General features: G+C 42.1%; 1 long non-coding RNA gene across 1 annotated transcript in view; it reads right to left on the bottom strand.

Annotated features, from left to right (window-relative positions):
• Nucleotides 1-5,381: 5,381 nt before the first annotated feature.
• The window catches only part of LOC146500389 (uncharacterized), a 43,072-nt gene continuing 27,267 nt past the window's right edge, over nucleotides 5,382-21,186 (bottom strand). Inside the window, exons 5-6 of the long non-coding RNA XR_014869896.1 lie at nucleotides 20,664-20,771; nucleotides 5,382-17,950 (exon numbers count right to left, since the gene is read on the bottom strand). This is a non-coding gene — a long non-coding RNA (uncharacterized LOC146500389). The remainder of the gene's footprint in view (nucleotides 17,951-20,663; nucleotides 20,772-21,186) is intronic.

Here is a 21,186-nt window from a genome sequence, read left to right on the forward strand (position 1 = left end):
ATTTTGTAAATAAATAGCATAATATTAGAATTTCCCCATAACAGCTCTGCTCTAAGCAAATAAGTTTAAAGTACAGAATTATTTAAGTGTTTTATAATTTAGCACACCCTCTTAAGCTTGGTGAGGCCCTGTGTACGGCGGGCAGACAGGGCCTAACAGAGCCAAGCAGGGCTGGACAGGGAAGGGGAGGCACAGCGCGCATGTTAGCAACAGAGGAAGGAGCCACTCAGACTGGAGGAGAGCCACATGTGCCGGGCCACGGAGAGAGGCTCCGACACTGCTCATACTGTCAGCGTGCTGACATATACATATGCAAACATTTGCGAAGAGGAACAGAAGCGCACACATACACACACCAATGCACGCACACACTGCAGGGCCAAGCCAATTAACACCCTGCCACAGCATAGATCATATATGAAGCAGTCGTGGAACAGGAGGGCATATGCGGATAATCATACATGCAAATTAGATGAACAAGAAAGGCACCTGAATTCTGGCAACAACTCGTGATAACGGGTCAAATACAGCGTCCCGTCAGAGTGGGTATTCAAAGATGAATACATGTATTTGTGATTTACTGGAACATTTTGACACGTTTTTAATGAAACTCGTAGAGGTGAACTTATTTTGGTTGAGTTAACCGGGGCAGAGTGGTGATTGCTGACTAATTTGCAACAACATTTTCAATGTCAAATGAGGAAAATAAAACCATCTCTTACATTTAAGCCACAAATATAAGATGGAGCACTTGAGGGTCTCAGGAAGGAAAATGACTGTCTTCCCTGAAATTTGACTCCAGAACCAGAAGATGGCAACATACCTCTGGCTGAGACATTGCCTCCCTATACTCCTTTAGCTTTTTTTTTTTTTTTTATGAATTCACATGTTTACCTAGTGGTTCATTAATTTATTTATTAATTTACTTGCACTGCAATACAAACATTATAAGTCTTGAAGAGAGGAGCAGGTAAATATAGTGAATTATTCACCGGGTTCCTGACTTGACTACTGGTGGTTAGGCAAGATAAAAGCCAGACAGACAAATCCCTATGGTTGGCTTTGAGTGTGTGCTGTACATACATGTGCGCATGCATGCATGCACGCCTGTGTGTGTGTGTGTGTGTGTGTGTGTGCGCGCACGTATATTCACTGTATATTCACAGTATATTCACTGTATATTCACAGTATATTCACAGCCTGTAGGTAAAAGGAGATGGATTGGTGATTGGATGATCGGTGTGGTTGCTGCAGCTCCCCCCCCCCCTACATTTTTAGCTCTGAAGATCAGTTTACTTTGCTTCTTCTTCCTCTCCTCCTCCTCCTCCTTCTCTTCACTGTATGACGTTTGTTACGTAAGCCTAACGGACGGAGACCACTACGGGGTTCCAACATTAACACCCAAAAGCAAAAGAAATCAGAGTCAGCCGAGACTAATGCAGAGTGGGTGCCTTTCCAGCAAGCGTGTGTGAAAAAGAGACACAACTGAGTGAATGGTAAATGAGCCTCTCAGTTACAGTAGATGGTCCCCACTATATGACAAGGGCTGATCCACTTTACCCATTCCTCGCAGCACTGACTGTCACTTCAAACAGACTGCGCTAAGATGAGTCTATTTGCCATAGTAAACAATTTAATATTTGATGCATAGTACAGTAAGCAACCCACCCCTTGTGTTTTATACCCCTCTCCTCTGTTTGTTTTCTTGTGTGTGTTTGTGTGTAGTGAGGTGGGGGTAAGGGTAGGGTGTGTGCGTGTGGGGGAGGAGCGGGGGGTTGCTGGCATACTCAGCAAGGGTAAATGAGGCAACAAGAGTATTTGAGTGCATACATAATCTCTCAGAGAGATGACGATGGAGAAATCGCTGCCTGCTACCAAACACTCAGACAGCAGTAGGATCTGTTCATCCTCATCGAACATGATAAACATGTATATTTTCCAAACTCTCGTCTTTTTTATCCAGGTCTGTGGTTTAGAATTTGCTCCGGTTTAGACTTTTGACAGATTTCTGTTCAATAAAATAAATACATAAATAAATAGAATAAAAAAAGAAGGATCGGCAACACCATGTCCAAAAGAGACTTTGTAAAGATGATTGATGATGAGTGAATGATGATGATCATAAGATGATCTGAAGAGTGAGGGCACAGTGAACCCAATTCTAAGCAGCACAGAGTTATAATAATTAATAAATCTGTATTTTCTGTAAAGACATTTCACATCGGCATATCAAACTGCGCAGTTCTATTTAGTCTTTGCGCTGGGGGTGGTTGGTGGTGGGTTGGGGTGGGGTAGTGGATCCATGCCAAGACAGCCCATCAGGGCAATGTGGCACAACCAGGAGGTAGGAGCCAGTTGGATGGCTGAAGAGTAAGAGCTACAAGCAGAACAATTACAGCAGTCACTTAACATCACAGTGTCTGGTTGAAGCAGTGGCACAGCAGGATGCCGCAGGGCAAGAATGAAGCTTTCATCCAGCTGGTATCACAAGATCAAACTGGTCATGCCAGAAATGACAAAACAATATGCTGAGCCCAGTAAAAGGTTTTAAAACATTTTTTTTTCTCTATCTTTCCATTGCTTGCATTGATTTTTTGGAATAACTGAGACTTAAAGATTCACTCACCTGTTGCCACTTATTTGAGAAGGTGATAAGTCCCTAAAATAAACGAATTAAATTAAAAATCTCTACTAATTCTGTACTCTCATCACTTTTTTTGCATGCTTGCCCTCAGCATTTGTCATGTGACACCTGTCAGCTTAGAGAAGGTCCAAAAACATACGTGATAAGCATTAAGAGTCAAACACTGCTGATATTTTGTCAGCTTTCAAAGTAAAATGGAACATCGTACAGCTAATGAAATACTTTGGGTCCAGATGGAGACTGTGACTGGAGCGAAAAAACTAAAAAAAAAAAAAAGAAAAAAAAGGGAAAAGACTTGACTACATGTGCCAAAATAACCACCCACAGACATGGCCATTCAACGGCATGTGTTTACACAGACATTAACATATCTGCATGTAAACACTCAAACACAAACGGGAGCGGAGGCAGCTGACCGCATTTGCCCCTCGTCCTCAGGTTCAGTGGTGGCCGCTCCTGCAGCCTCACCTCCCCCTGTCAAGTCTGATTCTCCTGGTAGGATCCATCATTTGGTTGGCAGTCTGGGTGCCAGTCAGCAGCGTCCCAGGGGACTCCCAGGCAATGGGAGCCTGGAGGCACTGGGCTGAAGCCTCCACAGCTTCGGCAGCAGCTGTGTGGGAGACAGAGAGAGGTGCGGCACAGATGTGGGAGTCTGGAGGCAACAGAAGGTATGGCTGATTTCAGCGTCGGCCATGTTTGTTATTATACCTTTTCCTGGGAGGAAGACGCAGGCCCTTGATCTGGCTCGCAGCTAAACACTTAGCCTTTGTTCCCGAGATGAATAACTGCAAGGAGAACGAGGCAAGAGGGAAAAGAGGGAGAAAAGGAAAAGAGACTTGGGGCCAAAGGAGAAATCCGGTGACATAGTGCAGAGTGAGGCTGGTCATTCTATACCCCGCTAAAGCTGAGCCCCTTTTACAGAACGAGAGCCACTGACACATCTTTGCCATTAAAGCTCACACGCATTATTTTACAATGCCTAAATTCTAACAACATGACAAGCCAAGCTTCACTCTCCTGAAAAAAGAAGTCAACATAACATTGATTTGCATAAAGAACAAAGAGGTTCGATGCCTTTTTGTACGTTAATTCTCTTTATTAAAGTACAAAAAAAGATGTCTCAGTTTTCTGCCTCTCCACTTGCATTTACCAAAGGTGGGAAGGGATCCAGCCCACCATAAACAAACTTGCTCCGCTGACTCTCAGTGGACCCATGTGATGAATAGTATCAGTCAAAATCACTGCTAATGCTCATAACCAGATTTTCACAGGGAATTTTGCACAACTTCATTTTGTAGTAACACTATCCACCTTGTAAAAATGAACACTCTCGTCTAACAGCACAAGTGAGAAATGGGATAGTTTTCCCACTGAGTTCCCAGATGTAGGATTGCCATTGTATTCACACACCCGGTGTTAGCCCAAGACGGCACCCTCAAATACAGCTCTGTCTTGGCTTTGCAGAAAAAACAAGGCTGTGATATGGAAGAGGTGGCAGTGTGAAGCTGTCAGTACAAAAAGCTTATTTATACCAGAATGAGCCCAAAAAGCAGAATGGCTCTTCTCACGTTGCATTTAAAAAACCGTTCTCCTAATAAATATTTGAGTTCCCATGATGTGCCTGATGCTGGAAAATGCCGTGCATGTGCATGTGCACGTGTGTGTGCAGTACAGCGGAGCAGAGTACATCTGCAGTGGTAAGGAAACAGTCTGTTAGCATACAGCTTTGACAACTCCATCAGGCCAGTCTCAAGGTAGCTGTCAATCACAACAAATCATCTCATCCCTCAGCGCTGCGAGGACCTCTCTCCACTACTACACACATGACAGGCCCCTACAGCTCTATTTACCCATGCACACCCTCCCAGTGCCAATTGGTTTGTAATTAGAAAACAGTAAAAAGAGAAAGGGAGCGGGGGTTGCTGCTAAAAAGTAAGTCGGCAACAAGTTTGGACACAAAGCGAGTGAATGGTGCCTTTCAGTGGCTACATTGGCATTTGAAGAGTGGGTTGGCGCTCGCATGGTGGCGGTGCATTGAAAAGCGAAGGCATTCTTATTCACTCTCTCATTTAGGGGACAATGTAAGTGTGTGTGTGTGTGTGAGCGTGCGCAAGTGTTGGGGGTGGGAATGGAGAGTAAGGTTGTCTCACACACACACACACACACACACACACACACACACACACACACACACACACACACACACACACACACACACACACACACACAGTCCTGATTTGCAAGACTCATTTTCAGCTACCTATAATTAGATTAATGTGGTGATGGCATAGCACAAAGCCAGGCTCACACCACTTCCATCCGAGAGCATATGAATTAGGGACTAAACACATCTCTATTCCAAGCAGAGAAAGCGGCGGTGTGAGTGTTTAGCGTACCCTTTATGATGGGGAAAGATGTTAATTGTGTGCCATTACCTCTAAACTGTTTGCTTGTTGCATTAATCACTGTGCTAATTGATGCAGAAATAAAATTGTTGCCACGGGCGAGGAAAGGGAGTGAACCAGAGTGCGGGATGGCAGATAAAAGATTATCGTGGCAAACATATGGAGATGGCACTGCTTTGAAAGTCTGCTCTATATGTCTACCCATGCCACATGGACTGGTGAGTGGAGTGCCAATAGCCCAACCCGGTGAAAGGTTTAGGCATAATGACACAAAATAGGTGATATGCAGGTCCACATATTTGGGGGGGGGGGGGGGGGGGGGGGGGGGGGGGGAGGATTTAATTGATATAGCAACTTTTATGGTACAATAATATTGACTATGGCTTTATTGATTTTATCAAAGCATATTTTCAAATATTGAACACTTAATAATCGGGGAATCATTTTCAGAGCTATTAAGTCTTTGACATTTAAGTCAAGTGCTTAATAAGAGATTTTAAGGAGGATAACAGAAATACTGTTTTCTAATATTCATAATAATTGTGTCACCGTGCCATTATGCAGCACATAAAAATAGCTTTTATTTCCATATATTATAAATAGCTAATAACCCGTGAAGTTGTTAAATCAACTGCATATTTAAGGGTAATAGGAAAGCAATAGGAAGGATTTATATTATGCTGCTGCGTCAGAGGTTGAAGCATCTTTTTTCCCTTTCAAAGTCGGCTTGAGAAAGTGAGGTTTTGTTGTGCAGATAATAATTCCACAGGCTTTTCCAAACATCTTCAAAATTCAAGAATTTCCAGAGAGTCTACCTGACATTCAGCAGGTAAAAAAGATGTGCAGGTGCCAACCGCAAGCACAGAGGTTTTAATGTGTGGCTGCATGCCTCGCCGCCTCCCTGACCGCCAGTGCTAACAGGGAATAAACAGAGGCAGCCATTTAAAGGGCCGTGAGTCCATAAGGAACAGGGAATGAATGAAGAGATTCAGAAAGTGCTTCAGAGGCCCTCACCAGCGGACCAGCCGCCGCCTCCAAACCTGCTGTGTTTTTGTATGCAGATTCCCCTTGTCAGAATTCATTTATTCAAAGGAAGTTATCCAAGAGTGCGGGCTGTGAGACCAAAATAGTTGCATTCACATTCGTCTTGAAAAACATTTTGGAATGGTAATGCCATGAGAACATGCCATTTATTGCCTGTGTTTGCGTAAGAATCCGATCCAGCGTTCCCCTCGGCTTGCTGGCCGGGAGGCACAGTTCACAGAGACAGGCGAGCACTGATGCCACTTACGGGGTTCAATAGCCTAAATCTCTTCTAGGAACACTTTTTATATTGCCAGGAACATGTAGCATTGGCAGTCACTATATGCAGCAGTTTGATCCAATTGGTGAAAAAAAAAAAAATCTATATTTTTTTACACAGGTCATAAGATCATTCTGTTCGCAGCCAATCTTCATAAAATTGCACCTTTGTTTATCAAAATAGATGCTCTTGGTGATGATGACAAAATTGCTTGGCCTAAACAAAGAAACGACAAGGCGTTTTTACAATAGCTGAAACCACAGCGTCACAATCTTGTTCTCTCTGTCTGTCTCTCGTTTCTCCCTCCCTGCATTTCTCTCGCCTTCTCTCTCTTCCCTTCTCTCTCTGCACAGGTGGTAGAAGCTTCCTGGTAGAGTCTTTTTCATTCCTTTTTGTTCCCCTCCAATTGCTCTGATCGGGAGCTGTTGATGGTGATGACAGTGTTGGCCGTCCATTGATTTGCTGTGGCCCCTAGTTGCGAGTTCACAGCAGATGACACTCTTCCTTTGGCTTTAATTAGAGCTGGCCCCATCTTCTCTTCTTTCGGCCCTGGATGTGGTTCAACACATGAACACAAAAAGCTCCTACACACAAAACTCCCTGCTAGGAAATAGCCAACACTTTGCTACTGCAGCTAGTATTTAGTGCCCTTGACTATGAAACTTGTATAGGTTGTGTTTCTTGTGCTGTTAATAAAACCATACTGTGAGCACACCAGACCTTTCTATTCTAGAGTACAGAAGCGATGTAAACTCTTTTGTCCTCTTGTGCATACATTAAACTGCAGTAGATGAATAAATTGAGATACAAAGTGTACACATTTAAGCATTCACTGTACACTTTTATTTTCCCGATCCACAGGATCTACATGATAGAAAAAACAAAAGCAAAAAATCTCAAGAAACTGGCTGGATGGGAAATTTTGTTCATCCCCATCTCACCCATGAGGCTTTGTCCTACCCCCTGCACTGTCATGAGATACAAGGGCCTCAACTTACCATCTGTCCTGGATATGAGCCACTCCAAACCTTGGGTGGAGCGCAGCGGAGGAGAGAGTGGACAGAGAATCCGTGGTCTGGGCAGGGGCTATTATCTCAGTGGTCACGGGTCCTTGCACATATTTCATGCCTGCTCCCAGGGTGTCTTCGCTCAGCTATTAGCACACTGTATTCATTTAAAGTGCTCGTGGGTCACTTGTGGCCTGCATAAAGCTCTTTTGCTGATAAAAAGCAGATGAGATAAGAAGCACAAAAGGTGAGATCTGAAAGACAGTCACAACACAAAGAACATTCAATTATACTTAGTGGCGTGTCCAACACCTATTGCTTAATTGTAACATTGTGAATTTGGGGGCTTTTTCCTCCTTTTCCCCCATTTTTTTCTCACTTGCATGTTTAAAAAACAATGAGGTGACAACTCCGGCGCAAAACTAAGCAAAGCAAAATTTTGCATTCCATGTCGCAACTTTATAGCAGACATGTTCCTAATTTGTATTCCAAGCATGACAAGACTATTAATGAGACTCACTGACAAATATGTTGTCTTGGTCTTTCTTTGACATACTTAGTTCAAAAGTGCATACTGTTTATTTCTTCACACTAGGCTGCAGATTACATGTGCATGCCGGGGGTCAGATAGCTGTCACCTCATTATGGTTTTGTAGCATTTTCCAGAACAAGTTTTGATAGATAACATGAAACATGAGAAGGCCCTTTGTCTGTTCTAATTATTTCTAAAGTGAGGTTAAAGGTACTCTGGTGAAGGTACTCCTCATTCTAACTGTAAGTTTGTGATAAAGTTAACAGCAAAAAAGAGTTACATTGTTTCACATCACTGAAGATCAAACCTATCCTGCTTCGTGGGACAGTTGGTTTGAGGAATAGTGTCACTCAGCTCAACACCTTTTAAAACCCCAGAGCATCAAGCTCATAGAGGGCAGATGAAAATTCACTTACTAAAATGAATTTTCTGTTCCGCAATGCAAGTAAATAATAATCTGCCATCTCAAGCAAAAACAAATAAAATAAAAATGTGTTTTGGTATTTTTTCTGTTTTCTATTTTTTCTTTTTTTGTTAGCATTAAACATGTCATTTTGCAAGTAAGTAAGATATTATGTTAAGCATTCTGTGTGCTAGTTATCCAGATTTTTTCTTCTGTTAGTTTAGTGTGATATCTAAAAGAGCAGATATTCTTAATGTGTTCATCTCAGACACACAGGTGTTGCTATACGCATAGATGCCCCACCCACCTGCTGTTAAAATCTTTTTTCCACAGGCAACCAATCAGAAGAATGTGGCCTTATCTGCATAAGTATAAGATCAGTACAGGACCAGTAAAAGATAAGATAAATAACATTTACTCTGACTGTGACTCATGCAGAAGTACTTCTATGGAGTTGGAAAAGAGCATATTGGTGCATAGTGCGCAAGGGTGATGTTTTTAAGGAGCACATGCACATGCCAAGACTATGAGTTTCCACAAAAAAACCCACAAAAAACTAACTGTCTCCTTTTCTAACTGTCCCCTGGTTGACAAATTTGTTCTTTGCATCACTGCCACATGTGCTGACTCCTTATGGAGATGCTGTCAAACCCGACACTTAGCTTTCAGCATCCAGTATTGCTGCTGTCAGTACACTGGTACTGTTGAATGAGAACATGCTGGATGACGACACGATCCTGCCAAACGTCCTAAAGCTACTGGCACGACTTTGGTCTATGGACACGCCAGTTTACAAAAGCTCGCCGCAAACACAGACAAAAATCTTCAAACACGTGTCCACATGTTCAAAATGCACATGCTTGATCGCATGCTTGCAGAGAAACACATAATCAATGCAGTCTTTCAGCAAGCCTGACCAGTGGGGGGGCATGACCTGCCAGGTGACCCATGCATGTCTCCACCAGTGCCAGAGCATGCCCATGAGTATGTATGTGTCTATTAGTGTGAAAGTCAGCTGTTCATCCAAGCGAGTATTGTGTGTTTCAGTTTACAAGTTTAGCAGCGTCACTACATAATGAAGCTGCAGCACGTACACGGTCATACGGAAAAAGGTGAACGGTGTACTTCAGATATTCTTAACTCATTCTGTTCCCACAACAATCATACCTCTCAACACACTAGATCGATCCTCCAGTAAATCTTTGTCAAACCATTCTCTACAGTCAAGGGTTAGAGTTGAAGACATCCTGATGACATTAGTAGGGAACAGAGTGGAAGTCCAGTCATAAAGCCAATCAGGGGAGTCCTCAACGGGCCTCGTAAATCTTTTTACTTTGTAAGGTTACTGGGAGGTCTGGGAAGTGGAGATTTCCCACTTATTATTCTCGGGAAACCACAGACAACCTCCCCCTGAACTCAGGTCAACAAAGGTTATGACCTTGGGATGATCATCATTGTTGTTTCAGTTACCATGGCACTAAAGCTCCCCAATGTGAGATTCATACACTTACATACACAAAAAAATCAGCTACTATTTAGACCTTCATACATGTGGTACCTGTAATATTTTAATAATGATTCTTTACAAGCATCATCTGTCAATCAAGTATCCTGGTCGACTCAGAGAACTGTTCTAATGATACTGCAAGACCCGCCTTTCAAAGTCAGTACAGTTCTAATGAGATTATGACTTTACAAATCAAATTTTTTTAAGAAATCAAAAGTTGCTTTATGTTATTAAAGTATTATTAGTATCAGTTAGTAGCAACTTTTTTCATTAGAGAAAAATTACCAAAACATCTAAATTAAACATAATACTTATATGTTTTTTAAAATGCCTTAAAGCACCTTACCACACGATTTGCAGACACGTTTTTCCATTTGCAATTATCTGTGTCTGCTGTGTGTGTGTGTGTCTGTGTATAATTTTTCTTTTTTTCCAATTGCACCTATCTACTAATATTCTTGACAGCTTAACAGGCACATTTCCTGTGAAAGATCAATCATCACCACCTCCAAAGTGCGGTTCTCCAGGACCAGCCCGGTGGCATCAGCACATGGTTAAGCTTTATGAAAGAACTCTGACAGGCTTTCAGAGTCACCTCAGGACATTTTCAGACCCCGAGAGGATCAGCGGGCTTCCAACAAGTGATCTTCAGGGCATCTCAGGCTTTCATACTGGGAGAGCCTCTAACAACTGAACCACAAGAAGTGACAGGAGCCAAAGAGCAAATACACTGCAGCAAATATATCCCTGCATCTTGTTCTTGTATTGTGTGGTACATACTCTCAATTCAGACACAAACACAACTTTTGAACTGCTTTTTTTTTTTGTCCAAAACGCAGGGCCAAAATCTTAATTAAGTTAAATATATGTTTCTTTTCTGATGGGTCTGCATTGTTTAGACAGCAGGATCATAACTTCACTATGTGTCATTAGTATGTGAAACAAGCAGCCCATTTCCCACACTGAACTCAAAATCTGAAGCGAAAGGTAGACAAAGCGCACCTTCCACCTCACCTCTAGCACTTAAAAAGTTTCCCCCAATATATCTAAACGTCTTTTTATGACTTCTGTTCCACTTCTAGTTCTTGTAACAGCCATGTAGGCCATGCCAAATGTGCCCAGAAATAAGCTGGGCCTCCCCACTGTCTCTGAGATTGCCCACCCAGGAGTCTGGCACACGCCACAGTGAGCAGGAGGCCCTCTGGATTACAGTAATACACACTATCTCATAATGGAAAGCTGCCGTGCACATTTCGCTCTCTCTGCCCTCATTGTCCACACTACCAACTGCACAATCAGGATATGAGACTGTGATTGCACCCGTTAGCATGTGTGAGTTTACTGGTGTGTTGCTCAACCCCCTCCCTTTTTCCGGTCTTGGCGCTGCTTGGCTCCAACAAGGTAAAAAATGAGTTAAAAAAAAAGGTGCTTTATACTGCTAATAATTATGTTGTGACAGGTAAGAATCTAGTTCATCACATCATGGGCTCTTCCAGCTAAAAAAGCTACTTCAACCTTTAGACATAAATAGCTTGATTAATTGAAGGCAGCAGAAGTCAGGGGTCACGAGGAAACAATGGCACTTAACCCGAGATAGTAACATGGTTAAATAAACAGTCCGAGTCCAAATAGGGACGGCATTTGGACCCGCCACAGGTTAGGCAAACTTTGCCACTTTTCCTCTCACCCTGTAATCATCAGAATGTGTAATTAAGTGGGAAGCTGACCTACAGTTTGGAGAGGAAATCCAGACAAAGTTGAAAGCCATTAAGGAAAGGGGGGGGGGGGGGGGCAGAGGCAGGCATGGAGGACGTTGCACTTTGTTAGTCAGCCTTCCCTAGGTGACTAACAAAGGTGCAGGTGGGCCAGGAGGATGGAGACCTATTTTACCTTGAGTTTAGACCACAAGGCCACCACAGACTGTACATAATTACACCGCAGAGGTTATTTACTCCACTAAGTGGCTTGCCTACCAACCCTGTTGGTGAGTGCACACTAATCGGGCCGGTGTGCCAAACAATGGACCATGTGTGCCTCTGAGTGTTGTGGGAGGAGCAGAGGTGACCATCAGACCGCCACTGATCAACGCGGGCAATATATTTCAAAAGGACTCAAAAAGCTCTGAAAAGAGACTGAGGCAGACAGACAGACGGACCGGTAAGGGTCCGATAAAGTTGCAGATTGGCATGTCTTAAAACCTATATTTAACCAGGAGGTTCAAGAGGATAAAGGCGGATACAGTGACACTTAGGACAAACATAGGACAGATGCTTTCTCACACAAGGACAAAAAGGATTTGAAGACTTCAATAACCCAAAGGTCTCAAATAACCACTTTATGGAAATGGTTTTGGTCTATTATTTTCTGTTACTGCTCACATTACTGTATTATATTTCAGTGATAGACCCTAAAGGTAACAATTGTATGTGAAAAGTAAATAAAAGATACAAAACAAATGGCAGGAAAGACTTTAAAGGATTCCATTTATTCAAGTACAAGTAGCCTTAAACCCGGACCGTCAAACATAAGGCCCGGGGGGCCAGAACTGGCCCTGCAAAAACTCCAATCTGGCCCACTGCATGAATTTGGTGTGAAGGAGAGCATAAATTTTGGATTTTTAACTGTAATTCCTTAAGTTTTATAGCTTCTTCGACATTCATACTGCATCAGTAATTACTGGAGCAGGCAGTAATTATGTAATAGCAAAAGAATTAAATGACAGAAATGTTCCTGTTTTTTCAGTATCTATGTTTTAAAATCGTTTTGAGTTAACAAAATCCTTTTGTTTTATAATTTTTGCAGAATATATCTGAAATTTTACACTCTTATTCCTTACAATTTAAGACCAAATAGTTAAGTTGACAGATTTATTTCATTCACTACAGCAGCATTTCTTTATCATTTATAAAAAGTAAGATCTGAGGTTTAAATTGCACTTCTTTTTCTCATATTAAGACATCTATTTAAATCTGGGATTTGGGATTAAATGTGTAGTTCAACTTCTTTACACCGACACTGACAGAAAAGGGCCACAACTTCAGGTGACAGTTGATGTGATTTGGAGCTATATAAATAAAACTGAAGTGAACTGAGATCAAAGTGGACTGTATGGGGCTTTAAACCATAGTGAGCGTCACCTGGTCAATTGTGGTTTGTTATGTGATCAGATAGCTTATCTTTAGAAATAGAACGGAAAAATTTAGTACTAGTACTGCACGATTATAGCAAAAATTATAGTCAAAATTATTATATTATGATTACATAGAATATCATATCTTCACAGAAATTAAAAACTGAGTCTATTTTCTTGAATCCTAAAGATATTTTAGTAGAAAACCAAATTAATAAATAAAAAAAGGTTTTGTGGGAGGACACAGGGCCTCCCAGATGAGAGTTAGGGGTTGTTTTTCACAGTGAAGCACATTGTATCAGAGAAACTGGCAGACCCCACTGGCCAGAAGCCTGTTATAGCTGGCAGCGGCCTCCACCATAGGAGGCCCTGTGAAATGCACAGGAGGCACGGGAGAATGCATCACTGACCCTCTGTGATCCCGAGACAAAGGAGTGTGCGCAGCAGGCAGCCATTACTAAATCTTCTACAGGTTTTCCTATGCAAACCTTTCACAAGTTTGCTTCCTCTAGATAGAGCTTGCTGAACAAAGAATCTCTGTCAAACTGACTACACATGATCATCATGCTTAAAAAGCATCGTTGTTCTTGTTACATGTCAAATTTTGGATGCTAACTGCTAAAAATTTACAGCACTGTTATCACTGTTTCCCTTTTTATATACCAGCCATAATCACAACAACTGTTGTCTCAAGACCCAATATCGTTCACATAACATAACATAACATAACATAACATAACATAACATAACATAACATAACATAACATAACATAACATAACATCCTGATTAGAGCTATTCTTCCCACCATTAGTATGAGTTTACATATGAGTTTCACTGCTCTGCTATGATATATGTATTGCTAACAAGCCAATCACTCCTGCCAACAGAAGCAGTGGAAGCACAGAGAGCCATTAAAGGCCTGGCTCCAGCTACAAAAACAAAACCTATCCACCTGAGACCACAGAGGGACAGGATGCAGGCTACTTATAGCAACCCAAAACCAGCGCACAAGAATAGCAGGAAAAAACGGCTCTGTACGGGAGCTACACTTAGCCTTTTGAAGTGCGCCACCTCTAAACTATTCTGAAAAGGCACCCCAGCATCTTTGAAGGCAGGTTATCCTCCATGGCCTTGTGTCCTGTTGTGGACGAATTGTTTCCTCTTTCACTTTGTCTCTATTTCCGTGCAGAAACTGACACTGTTTTATTGTTCTCCTGGGCTGAACAGTTGTCATGTGGCAAGTGAGGGATGGGACCTCTCGCTGGTCTCTTGTTGGTGCAGGAGGACAGTAGGTAGCCAACAGGTGACGCAGGAGTGGTCATCCCGAAGAATCGGGAGAAGGATGGCCCCCTGCTCATGGCTACCGTTTCCTCTGTCCTCAAGGTTATGACCTTACAATGGCCTCTTGCCTAAGAATGGACCATTTGAGTAATTAATCAGTCAGCAGTAAGTGATCTCACTGCACAAACATGGCCCAAAAATACGGAGGACACCGACATGTTTTGTTGTTTTTCTTGTGGTTTAAATGGTTGTGGTTGTAAATACAGAAGATTTACGGTACTCCCAGGCAGGGGGAATATGCACCTGCTAGGCTGTTAAAGGGGAAAAAAGACAGCTTTCAGACTTTTACAAGTTATTGTGAAGTAGCTTGAAGTGAAGTGATCTTTACTGATACTTTATGGCTAATATGTGGCTTAGAAACAACCTGTTATATTTATTGCAGACTGAATGTGCTCTATGCAATAAAATACATGTGTTTGGTTTTTCATACTTCAACAGAATAAGTCATACTCCTGCGGTTTAAGAGAGACTATGCTGCAAAGAAAGAAAGAAAGAAAGATATTTTCACCTCCGAGCATTTAACCGAGTATTATCTGTGTAATCTCAGATAGAAGTACAGTACATGTGCTTCCCTTGACTCCTGTGGAGACATAGAGTTTGCTTTAACACTCAATATCAGGGAATCTAATTGCACTTACAAATCATTCCTTCGTTCCTTTGGCTTGCTTCTCTGGAGAAACTCTGTGGCAAATAGTGTCTCATCACACCACATCAGGTTTATTACAGGCACCAAACTAAAGGCTCAGTCCTGGCAATATGATGCAGAACGGGATGTGAGGTCAATCTTTCATCATCTTTCTCTGTCATTGAATGTTTCTCCCAGGTAACGGGGTTATCTGAATAATCTTTACATTTGTCTGTTCGCATGTGTGTGTGTTTGTTTGTGTTTCTGTCTCAGCCATGAGCTGTTTTCACACATTGCCGCTCTTTTTCTGGACATCGCCCAGTGGTGCTGTATGTCAGAAAGCGAACGTCCAAATCAGTAATCAGACATTAAACGGGCTTTTCGCTGCCAGCTCCCTAGCGAAAAATTGTGATATCTGATTGATACAGAGTGGGCAATCGTCCACAGAAATCACAGGGAGCGTGCTGGTATCGGTATATGTTCTGCCTCCTGCACACTCTAGCCACGTCCCATTCCTCGCCTTGGTGGGGGAAAATTGTCTTGATTCTGGAGTCAAAGTCAAATCAAATTTAATTTTATTTTATTTAACCTTAAGTATTAATAATTGCTATCTTTCTCAGTTATCTGACCCACCTGCCCTGCCCCATGAGATTCTTCTCTTATACCCTCTTACTCTCTCTTATTCTAAATGCACGACGGTGAACATGAAAAATATTATCAGCAGACAAGTAGTGTTTCTTGCTGTGATGATCTGGAATGGATTATTAACCTGATCTGAATGGCAATGAGTATTTGATCAAGAAACATTGACTCATGTCTTGTCCTGCTGTATCACACCTGACTGGCACACATATCTCCCTGCTTAGCTTTTCCTCCTCCACTGTAATAGAAATTAGACCGTTTACTAAGACTACACAGGGCTTTCTGACAAATACTCAAAGGAGGAAGGGATTAACCTTTGGTGAATGCGACTATGAGAAGAGGCGTTTGTAGTCACTAGGTGAGGATAACCATGCATGGTTATCTGTGGCATTTGATCCGGGGTAGAGGTCAATATGTCTGACTGCTGGCTTACATTAAATGCATTGTGTTTTTAACAATTTCTGGTTCTTGTCACACAACCACATAGAAAGCAGTTCAACGAACACTGAACATAAGAGCAGAAATCAAGGGCACATTTATTTTTGTCAGTCTCAGATTTGTTACTGAGACTGAAGAGTTGGACAGTGTTGAGTAGGGGTGTCAAACATAAGGCCCCAGAGCCAGAACCTGGCCACCAAAGACTCAAATCAGGCCCACTGGACAGCTTTTGAAAATGATGTATAGATTTTATACTTTCAACTGTGTTTGCATACATTTTATAGCTTTTTCTATTGATGAAGACTGCCCACCCCATTGCCCTTTATACTACATCAAAGTAATTAACTAGCAAGCAATTAAATGGCAGGAAAGTTCCTGTTTTTATTTTTCCTCTATTAGTGAGTCTACAGTAAATTAACAACACATTTATAGTTACAGGGCGTGCAACGAACTGAATGAATAACATTTATCATGTAGTTTTAGTGGTCTGGCCCATTTAAGATTAAAGTGGAGTGTATGTGGCCCACAATATAAGATGAGTTTGGCATCCCTGGTTTAGAGCATGACCTGTGATACAGATCAGACTGGAGAATTTTTGCCAAAGTGGCTGGTAAGAAGGAATCTACAAACCTCTATGTTGACATAACTGTCTTTGGTTTGCTACTATTTTTCAATTGCAAACGTGAGCTTATAATTTTATATCTGTACTGGAACATATTTTCTTTTAAGGTTTTTTATTTGCAGCACAAATAAAAGACCCCTTTACACTGCTACATTTTGTTGACTGGATGAGGAGGTTTGAGAACATCACATTTTAAAGCACACGTTTGCTATCTGGAAACTGATTTGCAAATTTGGCATTTGTGATTTCTCAAAACTTGGCTTTTTGGCTTGTTTTCCACATTGCACATGGAGCAAATGAAAGCCTTCGTGCACATACATTTTCTTTTAGTGCCAAATTGTCATTCACGAAAATTAAGAGAGCTAAACAAGAGAACTTAAACTATGGAGTATTTCTTGTAGTAATGACAAGAAATGACGATAATGGATTTTTAGTTCATTTCATAATGATGCTAGATATCCAGGGAAGTGTAGATAGGCACATTAGAAGTCAAAGACGGTTCTAGAATAATAGGAAGGCTCAGAGATAATGTACTCTCACGAGGGGGCCACGACATTAGCAACAGCCCAGCAGGACTCAGCTCGCACGTGTGCCAATGACGCATTAAAATCTTCAATGACAAAAGATACAAGAGAGGTATTTTTGTAGGCATATTTTTTTTACTGCCATCATACATCAGATGCAATACTGTACATTCTTCTGGTACACAACCAGTTTTTGAGGTGGTTAGGTAGCTGGTCAGTATGGGTAAGGAGAGGGCAAGGAGGACACACTGACTGGAACCAGTGAAGATTTATTATATGAAAGCTGCCCTCCAGAATGCTCCAATTATTACTAGACTGTTAGATGTCTTAAAAAGCAAAAATGAAAAAGCGATGGAAATTATTGCTCTGTATTTTAAAAATAATGATTCAAAAAAGACTCTGTACAGGAGTCACAACTCTTTAATCAGCCCACTGTGATGAAAGCTGGGATCCAACATGAACCATGAACATGAAAAGACGAAAACACAAATAAGACAAAAAAAGAAGTGGAGATGACATTAACTTCTGCTCAAACGAGCACAGCGGGAGAGAACCCAAAGTATTTAGCACCACTTTTTCTGTCTTTTTGAAGTTGTTTGTCAATTCATGGCATCCAGTGCAGTATTTAGTGCCTTCAACCTCTATCTTCCCCCGATGGCTCTAGTGCAGGGTGAGTGTAACAGTGGACCTCTACTTCATTAAATATTAATTTATTCATTACATGTTAACTCTGTGAGACCTTGGAAGGAGACGCCAGGTGACTCTTCTTCATTTGGTCCCCACTGCTCTCCGCTGGGCCCAGGAAAACCACAGTAATGCCACGCAGCTGGGGAAGTACAGAGCAAATTATTCAGCTCCATAGAGACAGACTCTTTGTGGTAAACACGCGGTGGGACACTAGTGCTGTCATAATTAAATCTGTAAATCCATAAGAGCAGGGTGCCTCCACTTGGTACACAAATATGTAGTGTGGGAATCACAATCAAGCAGAATCCCACTTGAATATTATACAAAATATAGCTTTGTGAATCTCTTCTCTAAAATTTCAGATCATTTTATACTCTTCTGGTTGGTATGTTTTCATAGCTTATAAAGTATATGGCACAAATAGCAATTGTTATAGAAAAAAGGGAAAAACTGAGCAATGAGAGTGGGGAAAAGTTAGGCGTGGCGGTCCTTCCTCATAGGAGGGCAAAAGACCGCTCAATCTTCGACCGAGCCATGACACATCAGAGAAAAAGACGCCAGCGAGCATCAATTCTTTGCTTCTCTCGGTGGCCCATCAATGGGGGAAAATCCCCAGTGAACAGGCAGCCTGGCTAATCCACTGCTAAATGACACCTCCAGACGCTAATGCCCAGACTGACCACAGAAGCAATCCGCGGCAACTCCTCCACACATGTACCCACTGATGCTTTTCAGCCAAGGGAACTTGAAAGAGCCGGGGCCGTCTCTGTCTCTCTGTGTGCCACCTGCTTAGCATCCCCGCGCTGCAAGCTGCTATAGAGAGACATCTCCGGCAGAGGAGAAAGGCCCATTGTGTCCAGACGCCTTTGAGGGCATTGTTCTGCTTCACTGAGGCCAGGCCGACATCTGCACCATTCACGCCGAAGGAAGTTGTAATCACTCCCCTACTCTTAGCTCTCTGGCTCCAACTTCATACCAAGAAGGCTTGTGAAGTTGGGCCTGCGGTAAACAACGGGGCGAGAGGCGGGGGAGTGGTTGCAAAGGATTTGGAATGGTGGCTGTTTTTGTTAAGCGGCATCAGTTTAAATAGAAACTCTTACACAGCCCCATACAGGCCCCCTGATACCCACCCTTGCTTCTAACCCCCCACCCCGCAACTCACCCAAGTGCTCCGTCTCCATAGCACAAAGCCGAGAACTGATTTGGGGTTACCTCTCCATCAAAAGCGCTGATTAATTGCTTGTCTTCCACAAGTAGGCCAAGATATTTGAAATGTGTCTGCGTGAATTATAAAAAGCGTCAGGCTGCCGCGCTTTCAAAATACTCTTTCACTTTCTTTTCATCAGTTAAAATAATGAAAAGAAACGGGAGGGCTCTGAGGGCAAGGAATGTTTCAGTGGTCAACTTGCAAAGGGGTTTTTTATGTAGTTTTCATTTACATATAATTACACTTTAATAGAAGCCTGACTGGCGTGGGGTACGAGAGTGACCGTGCGGGCTGCTGAGGAGACCCCCTATGATAGAGGATGACAAGCTGTAGTGCTAGCTCCATCTCTGGCTAATTAAACGAATCAATTAAGAGACTATTGTTGTAACTGTGTAACTGATGTTCTGCAGTGGCAAAAATGGTCTCTTGGGGAGGCCTTCCAACCATATTAAAACTGCTATCCACTACATCTCTATCTGATACCAATATAGACACTTATTTGCGCCTTGCTGTCATGTCATTGGAGGCGGGCACATTATGGAAATTGAAATGGAGGGGTTGAGGGGAGCAGGACTGAGCTCAGTGTGAAGCGGCGGGGTTCACTTCCCATCACCCTCCAAGGAGAACTCGCTTCAGCAAACTCCAAAGTCCCTCAAAGTTCCCTAATAGCAGAGCTAGAGCCAGCACACCCAGCTGTGTGCATCCAGTCACTAGGTAAGGGTCGCGCAATTAGCATACTCCTCCCTGCCAGGCGAGTCGCGTTGATGCAGATAAATTATCATATTAGATTTACCCTCCTCAGTTCAACTGATTGGCTCCCAAATTGTTTTAGATGGCCGTCATTAATCCTTAGCATAGGCTAAGTGCTTTGGCTTCAGATCTGATTGCACTGAGGCGCCTAGGGTCAAATTAACAGAATACTAATGTCTGAACTCTATCTCATTTGCAGTTTCACAATGCTGCTTCTATTATAGGCAACAGAAAAGAGTCAATTGCCATTTGTCTAATGTAGGATTTAGAAACTCTCAAGATGATAATTGAGGTCCAAGGTAAGAGCAGAGACGACGTTATTGAGTGAAAATATGTATATAAATGAGAAGCAGGGAAAAAAAATTACCAGGAAAATGTCAAAGCATAATTTCCTTTCAAAGATGCGAAATGTTTCAAATGCAGCACTTATTATTCCATACGTTCATTGCAAAAAAAAAAAAGTAATCACAAGAAAGACAACAAATGGCGCTTTAAAGCAAGCAGTGCTGGTGCTTAGATGAAACAAACACCCACCCCATCCTCAACCCCGACTGCTTTGAATGTGCCTCTGTGTTGAGAGAGACTGACAGATTTATGAATAGACTGAATCAGAGTACTTGACTGAGAGTCCAGTGGATCCATGTCCAGTCTTTGTCTTTGAAAGCTGACCCTGTTTGTTTAAGTGCTGGCACCACATGAGTGGAATGAGACTCCCTTGGCGCCTGAGCTGTCCTGGCTCTTCTAGCCAAAGTCAGCATTGGCATGTTGCTGGGACCTTCTGAAGGAGATCAAGGGATTATCCCCACCTCACACAGAGACATATATTCAGTATATATGTATATAGTTTCAATGGACCTGTAAAGTTTCAAACATCATATCATGGGGAAAATTGTACCTGATAGTCCTGTAGTATCAAGCCTTGAAAAATCCCACAAGAGGACAGTCTGAACAGGCTCAGCTGAGGATGTCAGATCCTGGGAAGCTCCCCAGGATTGCACAGATACTGTATAAATAAAACTCATCTGCAGATCCCAGGCTAAAATGCAGACCAATATTTGTGGTTAAAATCTTTCTAAAAATGTGAAAATAATACAATGGTTTAAGGTTTTACAGGTTTAAAACAAGCTGATCGTAGCTTGTGGCTGGTTGGAGTCTTGTCATGTGTCAGAATGCACAGCTGATTCAGGCTACCAGCACAAGAACCAACAACATTGCTCCTAGAAGTACAATTTTAATACGATGCAGTGTCAGTGATCTATTTTACACACACACACGCACGCACACACACACCGAGCATTTTAAGTAATAATAAATAGATCTTCAAAGAATCCTGCAACCTAAAATGTCCACTATCTTTAAGAAAAACTGAGCTGATAAAAGTATTATTTATGTAAATATTTTCTTCTCCTTTCATGCAA

This window comes from Neolamprologus multifasciatus, chromosome 16 (assembly GCF_963576455.1).
Source record: "Neolamprologus multifasciatus chromosome 16, fNeoMul1.2, whole genome shotgun sequence".
NCBI classification, from domain to species: Eukaryota; Metazoa; Chordata; class Actinopteri; order Cichliformes; family Cichlidae; genus Neolamprologus; species Neolamprologus multifasciatus.